This window comes from Chrysochloris asiatica, unplaced genomic scaffold (assembly GCF_000296735.1).
Source record: "Chrysochloris asiatica unplaced genomic scaffold, ChrAsi1.0 scaffold00407, whole genome shotgun sequence".
NCBI classification, from domain to species: domain Eukaryota; kingdom Metazoa; phylum Chordata; class Mammalia; order Afrosoricida; family Chrysochloridae; genus Chrysochloris; species Chrysochloris asiatica.
The window spans coordinates 813,402-824,872 of record NW_006408925.1 but is presented as its reverse complement, the minus strand read 5'-3'; positions in this window follow the sequence as shown (position 1 = coordinate 824,872).

Below are 11,471 nucleotides of genomic sequence, written 5' to 3'. Positions count from 1 at the left end.
AATCATCTGACATGTAGCTAGTACACCGCATGTGGACATGTTGAACTACTCTGCTATGTAGCTAGCTCTCAGTATATGGACAGGTTGGACACATCTGCCTCGTAGCTAGAACTTTATATATGGAAATGTTTCCCTACTCTGCCATGAAGCCCTCTCTATGTATGTAGACAAGTTGTACTCATCTGTCTTGTAGCTAGAATTCCGTATATAGAAAGATACCACTACTCTGCCATGTTGCTAGCTCTCTGTATCTGAACTTATTGGACTTTTCTGCCATGAGCGATCTCTCAGTATAGGGACATGTTAGACTCATCTGACATGTAGCTAGTACACTGCATATGGACGCATTCGACACATCTGCCTTGTAGCTAGAACTCTGTATTTGAAAATGTTGCTATACTCTGCCATGAAGCCAGCTCTCTGTATATAGACAAGTTGTACACATCTATCTTGTAGCTAGAATTTTGTTTATGGAAATGTACCACTACTCTGTCATATAGCTAGCTTTTTGTATATGAACATATTGGACTTTTCTGCCATGTAGCTAGCTCTCAGTATATTGACACATTTGACACATATGCCTAGAAGGCAGAAATCTGTATTTGGAAATGTTTAACTACTCTGCCATGTAGCTAGCTCTCTGTACATGGATATGTTGGACTGATCTGACAAGGATGTAGCTCTCTGTATATGAACATATTGGACTGGTCTGCCATCTAGTTAGCTCTCATTATATGGACATTTTGGACTCATCTGACATGTAGCTAGGTCTCTCTGCATGGATATTTTGGAGTGATCCACATGTACATATCTCTCAGTATATGGACATGTTGGAAACATCTGCCATGTAGCTAGAACTGTGTATATGGAAATGTTGCACTACTCTGCCATGTAGCTAGCTTTCTGTATATAGACATTTTGGACTCGTCTGCCATGTAGCTAGGTCTCCATATAGGGACACGTTGGACACATCTGCCATGTAGCTAGAACTCTGTATATGGAAACATGTTGCACTACTCTGACATGTAGCCAGCTCTCTGTATATAGACAGGTTGGACTCATATGCCTTGTATCTAGTACCCTGTATATGGACATGTTGGACTATTCTGCCATGTAGTTAGCTGTCTGTATACAGACATTTTGGACTTGTCTGCCATGTAGCTAGCTCTGTGTACATGGATATGTTGGACTGATTTGCCAAGTAGATAGTTTTCTGTATATGAACATATTGGACTTGTCTGCTTGAACTAGCTCTCAGTATATGGACATGTTGGATTCATCTGACATGTAGCTAGCCACCTGTATATGGACATGTTGAACTACTCTGCTATGTAGTTAGCTCTCAGTATATGGACACGTTGGACACATCTGCCATGTAGTTAGAACTCTGTTTACGGAAATTTTGCCCTACTCTGCCATGTAGCTAGCTCTCAGTGTTTGGAAACGTTGGACTCATCGTTCACATAGCTAGAACTCTGTATATGTAAATGTTGCACTACCCTTATGTTTAGTTAGCTGACTGTATATAGACAAGTTGTACTAATCTGACTTTTAGCTAGAACTCTGTATATCAAAATATTGCATTACACTGCCATGTAGCTAGCTCTCTGTATATGGATATTTTGGACTCATCTGCCATGTAGAAAGCACTCTGTACATGGATATGTTGTACTGATCTGCCATGAAGGTAGCTCTCAGTATACAGACACGTTGGACACACCTGACATGTAGGTCGAACTCTGTATATGGAAATGTTGCACTTCCATGCCATGTAGCTAGCTCTCTATATATGGACATTTTTGAATCATCTGACATGTAGCTTGCTCTGTGTACATGGATATGTTGCACTGATCTGCCAAATAGGTAGTTCTCTGTATATGAACATATTGTACTTCTCTGCATGTAGCTATCTCTCAGTATATGTGCATGTTGGACTCATCTGCCATGTAGGTAGTACGCTGTACATGGAAATGTTCGACTACCCGGCCATGTAGCTAACTCTGTATATAAACAAGTTGGACTCATCTACCTTGTAGTTATATCTCTGTATATGGAAATGTTGCACTACCGTGCCATGTAGCTAGCTCTCTGTATATGGACATTTTGGACTCATCTGCTGTGTAGCTTGAACTCTCTGTATATGGAAATGATGCACTACTCTGCCACGTAGCCAGCTCTCTGTACATGGATATGTTTGATTGATCTGCCAAGTAGGTAGTTCTACGTATATGAACATATTGCATTTTTTCTGCCATGTAGCTAGCTCTCAATATATGGACACATTGGATTAATTAGCCTGGTAGCTAGTACCCTTGTCTGTATATAGACAGTTTGGACTCATCTGCCTTGTATCTAGAACTCTATATATGGAAATGTTGGATTACCTTGCCATGTAGCTAGCTATCTTTACATGGATATGTTGGACTGATCTGCCAAGTACGTAGCTATTTGTATATGAACATACAGGACTTGTCTGCCATGTAGTTAGCTCTAAATATATGGACATGTCGGACTCATTAGCCAGGTAGATACTACTCTTTATATGGACCTGTTGGACTACTCTGCCATGTAGCTAGCTCTAAGTATATGAAGACTTTGGACTCATCTGCCATGTAGCTTGAACTCTCTGTATATGGAAATGATGTACTACTCTGCCATGTAGCTAGCTCTCAGTATATAGACATGTTGGACTCATATGCACAGTAGCTATTACACTTTATTTGGACATGTTGGACTACTCTGCCATGGAGCTAGCTCTCAGTATATGAACACTTTGGACTTATCTGCCTTAAAGCTTGGACTCTGTGCATGCACTACTTTGCCAAGTAGCTAGCTCTCTATATATAGACAAGTTGGATTCATGTGCCTTGTGGCTAGAACTCTGTATATGGAAATGTTGCACTACACTGCCATGGAGCTTGCTCTCTGTATATGGACATTTATGACTCGTCTGACATGTCGCTAGCTCTCTCTGCATTGATATTTTAGACTGATCTGTCAGGTAGGTAGCTCTCAGTATATGGACATGTTGGACACATCTGCCATGTAGCTAGATCTCTGTATATGGACTACTCTGCAATGTAGGTAGCTCTCTGTATATAGACAAGTTGGACTCATCTGCCTTGCAGGTAGAACTCTGTATATGGAAATGTTTCACGACACTGTCATGTAGCTAGCTCTCAGTATGTGGACTATTTGGATTCGTCTGCCATGAAGCTAACTCTCAGTATATGGACATGTTGGACTCATCTTACATGTAGCTTGTACCCTTTATATGGACATGTTGGAGTACTCTGCTCGTACCTAGCTCTCAGTTTAAGGACACGTTGGACACAACTGCCATGTAGATAGAACTCTTTATTTGGAAATGTTGCACTATCCTGCCATGTAGCAATCTCTCTATATATGGATATTTTGGACTCGTCTGCCATGTAGCTAGCTCTCTATACAGGGATATGTTGGACTGATCTGCCAAGTAGGTAGCTATCTATATATGAACATGTTTGACTTCTCTGCCATGTAGCTAGCTCTCAGTATATGGACACGTTGGACTCATTAGACAAGTAGCGAGTACTTTTTATATGGACATGTTGCCTTACTCTGACATGTTGCTAGCTCTCAGTATATGAACATTTTGGACTCATCTGCCATGTAGCCTGAAATCAGCATATGGAAAAGATGCATTACTCTGCCATGTGGCTTGCTCTCTGTATACGGGCATTTTGGACTCGTCTTCCATTTACCTAGTGCTCATTGGATGGATATTTTAGACTGATCTGCCATGTAGGTAGCTCTCAGTATATGGAAATGTTGAACACTTGAGCCATGTCGCTAGAACTCTGTATATGGAAATGTTGCACTACTCTGCCATGTAGCTAGCTCTCTGTACAAAAACAAGTTGGACTCATCTGCCTCGTAGCTAGAAATCTGTATATGGAAATGTTGCACTACCCTGCCATGTAGCTAACTCTCTATATATGGACATTTTAGACTCATCTGCCATGTAGCTAGCTCTCTGTACATGGATATGTTGGACTGATCTGCCAAGTAGGTAGCTCTCTGTATATGAACATATTGGATTAGTCTGCCATGTAGCTAGCTCTCAGTATATGACTAAGTTGGACTCATCTGCCATGTAGCTAGTATCCTGTATATGGACATGTTGGACTACTCTTCTTCTAGGTAGCTCTCATTATATGGACACGTTGGACACATCTGCCATGTAGCTTGAACTCTATACTTGGAAATGTTTCACCTCCCTGCCATGTAGTTACCTGTCTGTATATGAACATATTGACTCATCTGCTATGTAGCTGTGTCTCTGTACATGGATATGTTTTACTGATCTACCAAGTAGGTAGCTATCTGTATATGAATATTTTTGGACTTGTCTGGCATGTAGCTAGCTCTCAGTGTATGGACACATTGGACTCATAAGCCGTTTCGATAGTACTTTTTATATGGACATGTTGGACTACACTTCCATGTAGCTAGCTCTCAGTATATTAACACTTTGGACTCATTTGCCTTGTAGCTTGAACTCTGTGCACGTAAATGATGCACTACTCTGCCATGTAGCTAGCTCTCTATATATAGACAATTTGGATTCATCTGCCTTGTGGCTAGAACTCTGTATATGGAAATATATTGCACTACCCTGCCATGTAACTAACTCTCTGTTTATAGACAAATTGGGCTCATCTGCTTATAGCTAGAACTCTGTATATGGAAATGTTGCACTACCATGTCATGTAGCTAGCTCTCTGTATATGGATATTTGAGACTCGTGTGCCATGTAGCTAAATCTCTGTACATGGATATGTTGGATTGATCTGCCAAGTAGGTAGCTCTCTGTATATGAACATATTGGATTTGTCTTCCATGTAGCTAGTTCTCAGTATATGGACATGATGGACTCATCTGACATGTAACTTATATCCTGTATATGGACATGTTGGACTACTCTGCTGGTACCTAGCTCTCAGTTTTTGGACATGTTGGACACATCTGCCATGTAGATAGAACTCTTTATTTGGAAATGTTGCAATACCCTGCCATGTAGCTATCTCTCTGTATAGGGCATTTTGTACTCATCTGCCATGTAGCTACCTCTCTTTACATGGATGTGTTGGACTGATCTGCCAAGTAGGTAGCTATCTGTATAAGAACATAGTTTAATTGTCTTCCATGTAGCTAGCTCTCAGTATATGAACACTTTGGACTCATTGGCCAAGTAGCGAGTACTTTTATAGGGACATGTTGGCCTAAGTTGCCATTTAGCTAGCTCTCAGTATATGAACACTTTGGACTAATCTGCCATGTAGCTTGATCTCTGTGTATTGAAAAGATACACTACTCTGCCAAATAGCTAGCTATCTGTATATGGATATTTTGAACTCGTCTGCCATGTATTTAGCTCTCTGTGCATGAATATTTTAGACTCTCAGAATATGGACATGTTGGACACTTCAGCCATGTAACTAGCTCTCTGTATATAGACAAGTTGGACTCATCTGCCTTGTAGGTACAACTCAGTATTTGGAAATGTTGCACTACCCTGTCATGTGGATAGCTCTCTCTCTATGGACATTTTGGACTCATCTGTCATGTAGCTAGCTTTCTGTATATGGATATGTTGCACTGATCTGCCGAAGAGGTAGCTCTCAGTATATGAACATATTGGACTTGTCTGCCATGTAGCTAGCTCTCAGTATATGACTAAGTTGGACTGATTGCCATGTTGCTAGTACCCTGTATATGGAAATGTTGGATTACCCGGTCATGTAGCTTGCTCTGTATATAGACAAGTTGGACTCATCTGCCTTGTAGCTAGAACTCTGTATATTGAAATGTTGCACAACCCTGTCATATAGCTAGCTCTCTGTATGTGGACACGTTGAACTCATTAGCCAAGTAGCAAATACTTTTTATAAGGACATGTTGGCCTACTCTGCCATATAACTAGCTCTCAGTATATGAACACTTTGGACTCATCTGCCATGTAGCCTGAACTCGGTATATGGAAAAGATTCATTACTCTGTCATGTAGCTTGCTCTCTGTATATGAACATTTTGGACTCGTCTGCCATGTATTTATCTCTCTATGCATGGATATTTTAGACTGATCTGCCATGTAGGTAGCTCTCAGTATATAGACATGTTGGACACCTCAGACATATAGCTAGAACTCCGTATATGGAAAAGTTGTACTACTCTGCCATGTAGTTAGCTCTCTGTATATAGACAAGTTGGACTCATCTGCCTTGTAGATAGAACTTTGTATACGGAAATGTTGCACTACCCTGCCATGTAGATAGCTCTCTCTATATGGACATTTTGGACTCGTCTGCCATGTAGCTACTAGCTCTCTGTGCATGGATATTTTACAATGATGTGCCATGTAGGTATCTCTCAGTATATGCACATGTTGGACACCTCAGTCATTTAGCTAGAACTCCGTGAATGGAAATGTTGCACTACTCTGCCATGTAGCCAGCTCTCTGTATATAGACATGTTGGACTCATCTGCCTTGTAGTTAGAACTCTGTATATGGAAATGTTACACTACACTGCCATGTAGCTAGCTCTCTGTATATGGACATTTTAGACTCACCTGCCATGTAGCTAGCTCTCTGTACATGGATATGTTGGGTTGATATGGCAAGTAGGCAGCTCTCTGTATATGATCATATTGAATTTTTCTGCCACGTAGCTAGCTCTCAATATATGGACACGTTGGATTAATTAGCCAGGTAGCTAGTTTCCTTGTCTATATATAGACAAGTTGGACCCATCTGCCTTGTAGCTAGAACTCTATATATGGAAATGTTGGACTACACTGACTTGTAGCTAGCTCTCTGTATATGGACATTTTGTAGTTGTCTACCATGTAGCTAGCTCTCTGTACATGGATATGTTGGACTGATCTGCCAGGTACGTAGCTATCTGTATATGATCATATTGGACTTGTCTGCCATGTAGCTAGCTCTCAATATATGGACATTTTGGACTCATTAGCCAGGTAGCTGATACTATTTATATGGACATGTTAGACTACTCTGCCATGTAGCTAGATCACTGTATGTGGACATTTTGTACTTGTCTGCCATGTAGCTTGAACTCACTATATGGAAATGATGCATTACTCTGCCATTTAACTAGATCTCAGTATATGGACATGTTGGACACATTAGCCAGGTAGCTAATACTCTTTATATGGATATGTTGGACTACTCTGCCATCTAGCTAGCTCTCTGTATATGAACACTTTTGACTTATTGCCTTGTAGCTGGAATTCTGTGTATGGATATAATGCACTACTCTTCCATGTTTCTAGCTCTCTATATATAGACAAGATGGACTCATCTACCTTGTGGCTAGAACTCTGTATATGGACATGTTGGCCTACTCTGCCATGTAGCTAGCTCTCAGTATATGGACATGTTGGACACATATGCCATGTACCTAGGACTCTGTGTATGGACATGTTGGACTACTCTGCCATGTTGCTAGATCTCTGTATATGTACATGTTGGTCTCGTCTGCCATGTAGATGGTTCTCTGTACAGGGATATGTTGGATAAATCTGCCAAGTAGGTAGCTTTCTGTATATGAACATGTTTGACTTCTCTGCCATGTAGCTATCTGTCAGTATATGGACACATTGGACTCATTAGACAAGTAGCAAGTACTTTTTATATGGACATGTAGGCCTACCCTGCCATGTAGCTAGCTCTCAGTATATGAACACTTTGGACTTATCTGCCATGTAGCCTGAACTCGGTATATGGAAAAGATGCATTACTCTGCCATGTAGCTTGCTCCCTGTATATGGACATTTTGGACTCATCTGCCATGTAGCTTGAACTCTGTGTATATGGAAATGATGCACTACTCTGCCATGTAGCTAGCTCTCTCTACATGGATATGTTTGATTGATATGACAAGTAGGTAGCTCTCTGTATATGAACATACTGGACTTGTATGGCATCCATCTAGCTCTCAATATATGGACATGTTGGACTCATCTGCTATGTAGCTAGTACCCTGTATATGGACATGTTGGACTGTTCTGCCATGTAGTTAGCTCTCAGTATATGGACATGTTGGACACATCTGCCATGTAGCTAGAACTCTGTATATGGACAACTCTGTATATGGACATCTGCCATGTAGCTAGCTCTCTGTATATAGACATTTTCGACTCTTCTGCCATGTAGCTAGCTCTCAGTATATGGACACTTTGGACACATCTGCCAAATAGCTAGAACTCTGTATATGGAAATGTTGCTCTACTCTGCCATGTTGCTACCTCTCTGTATATAGACAATTATGACTCATCTGCCTTGTAGTTAGAACTCTTATATGGAAATGTTGCACTACCCTGCATGTAGATAGCTCTCTGTATATGGACATTTGGACTCATCTGCCATGTAGTTAGCTCTCTGTACATGGCTATGTTGGACAGATCTGCCAAGTAGGTAGTTCATTGTATATAAACATATTGGACTTATCTGCCGTGTAGCTAGCTCCCAGTATATGGACTTGTTTGACACATCTGCAGTGTAGCTAGCACTCAGTATATGGACATGTTGGGCTCATCTGCCATGAAACTAGTACCCTGTATATGTCCATATTGGACTGATCTACCATGTAGGTAACTCTCAGTATATGGACACGTTGGTCACATCTACTATGTAGCTAGAACCCTGTATATGGAAATGTTGCACTACTCTTCCATGTAGCTTGCTCTCTGTATATAGATAAGTTAGACTCACCTGTCTTGTATCTAGAACTCTGTATATGGAACTGTTGCACCATCCTGCCATGTAGCTAGCTCTCTGTACATGGACATTTTGTATTTGTCTGCCATGTAGCTAGCTCTCTGTACATGGATATGTTGGACTGATCTGCCAAGTACGTAGCACTCTCTATATGAACATATTGGACTTGTCTGCCAAATAGCTAGCTCTCAATATATGAACATGTCAGACTAATTAGCCAGGTAGCTAGTACTCTTTATATGGACTTGTTGAACTAATCAGCCATGTAGCTAGCTCTCAGTATATGAACACTTTGGACTCATCTGCCATGTAGCTTGAACTCTGTATATGGAAATAGTGCACAGCACTGCCATGGAGCTAGCTCTTTGTATATGGACATTGTGGACTCATCTGACATGTCTTTAGCTCTCTCTGCATGGATATTTTAGACTGTTCTATCAGGTAGTTAGCGCTCAGTATATGGACACGTTGGACACCACTACAATGAAGCTAGAGCTCTGTATAAGGAAATGTTGCACTACTCTGCCATGTAGCTAGCTCTCTGTATATAGACAAATTGGACTCATCTGCCTTGTAGGTAGAACTCTGTATATGGAAATGTTGCACTACATTGTCATGTAGCTAGCTTTCTGTATATGGACATTTTGGACACGTCTACCATGAAGCTAGCTCTCATTATATGGACATGTTGTACTCAAATGCCTTGTAGCTAGAATTCTGTATATGGAAATGTTGCACTACCCTGCCATATAGTTAGCTCTCTGTAAATGGATATTTTGGACTCATCTGACTTGTAGCTAGAACTCAGTATATGGAAATATTGCACTACCCTATCATGTAGCTAACTCTCTGTATATGGATATTTTGGAAACGTCTGCCATGTAGCTAGCTCTCTGTACATGGATATGTTGGACTGATCTGCCATGTAGGAAGCTCTGTGAATATGAATATATTGGATTCTGTGACATGTAGCTATCTCTCAGTATATAGACAAGTTGGATTCATCTGCTATATAGCTAGTACCCTGTATATGGACATGTTAGACTGTTCTTCCATGTAGTTAGCTCTCAGTATAATGGACAAGTTGGAAACAACTGCCATATAGCTAGAACTCTGTATATGAGAATGTTGCTCTACTCTGCCATGTGGTTACCTCTCTGTATATAGACAATTAGGACTCATCTGCCTTGTATTTAGAACTTTGTATATGTAAATGTTGCACTACTCTTCAATGTAGATAGCTCTCTGTATATGGACATTTTGGACTCATCTGCCATGTAGCTAGTTCTCTGTACATGGCTATGTTGGACTGATCTGCCAAGTAGGTAGCTCTCTGTATATGAACATATTGGAATTATCTGCCATGTAGTTAGCTCCCAGTATATGGACATGTTGGACTCATCTGACAAGTAGCTAGTACCCTGTATATGGACATGTTGGACTTTTCTGCCATGTACTTAGATCTCAGTATATGGACAGTTTGGAAACATCTGCCATGAAGCTATATCTCTGTATTTGTACATGTTGGACTACTCTGCAATGCAGCTAGTTCTCAGTATATGGACACGTTGGACACATAAGCCATGTAGCTAGCTGTCTGTATATGGACATTTTAGACTTGTCTGACATGTAGATAGTTCTCTGTGCATGGATATTTTAGACTGATCTGCCATGTATGTAGTTCTCAGTCTATGGAAACATTGGACACATCTGTCATATATCTAGAACTCTGTATATGGAAATGTTGCACTACCCTGCCATGTAGTTAACTCTCAGTATATGGACATGTTGGACACATCTGCCATGTAGCTAGAATTCTGTATATGGACAACTCTGTATATGGACATCTGCCATGTAGCTAGTTCTCTGTATATTGACATTTTCGACTCACCTGCCTTGTAGCTAGCACTTATTATATGGACATATTGGACTCATCTGCCATTTAGTTTGTACGCTGTATATAGAAATGTTGCCCTACTCTACCATGTAATTCGCTCTCTGTATATGGACATTTTGGACTCATCTGCCATGTAGATAGCTCTCTGTACATGTATATGTTAGACTGATCTGACAAATAGGTAGCTTGCTGTATATGAACATATTGGACTTGTCTGCAAAGTAGATAGCTCTCGGTATATGTACTCGTTGGAAAAATCTGCCATGTAGCTAGCTCTCTGTATATGGACATTTTGGACTCGTCTGACTTGTAGTTATTTCTCTGTGCATGGATATTTTAGACTGATCTTCCATACAGGTAGCTCTCAGTCTATAGACACATTGGCCACATCTGCCATATAGTTAGAACTCTTTATATGGAAATGATGCACTACTCTGCCATGTAGCTAGCTCTCTGTATATGGACATTTTCGACTCTTGTGCCATGTAGCTAACTCTCAGTATATGGACATATTGGACTCATCTGCAATGTAGTTAGTACCCTGTATATGGATATGTTGCCCTACTTTGCCATGTAACTTGTTGTTGTTGTTGTCAGGTGCCATCAAGTCGGAATCGACTCATAGCGACCCCATGCACAGCAGAATGAAACAATGCTCGATCCTGGGCCAAAGTCACCACCGCTGCCACCCCTGATTCCATCAATGATGCCACCTGGCTGATCCATCTAGTTGGGGGTCTTCCTCTTTTTCTCTGACCCTCCACCCTACCCAGCATGACATCCTTCTCCAA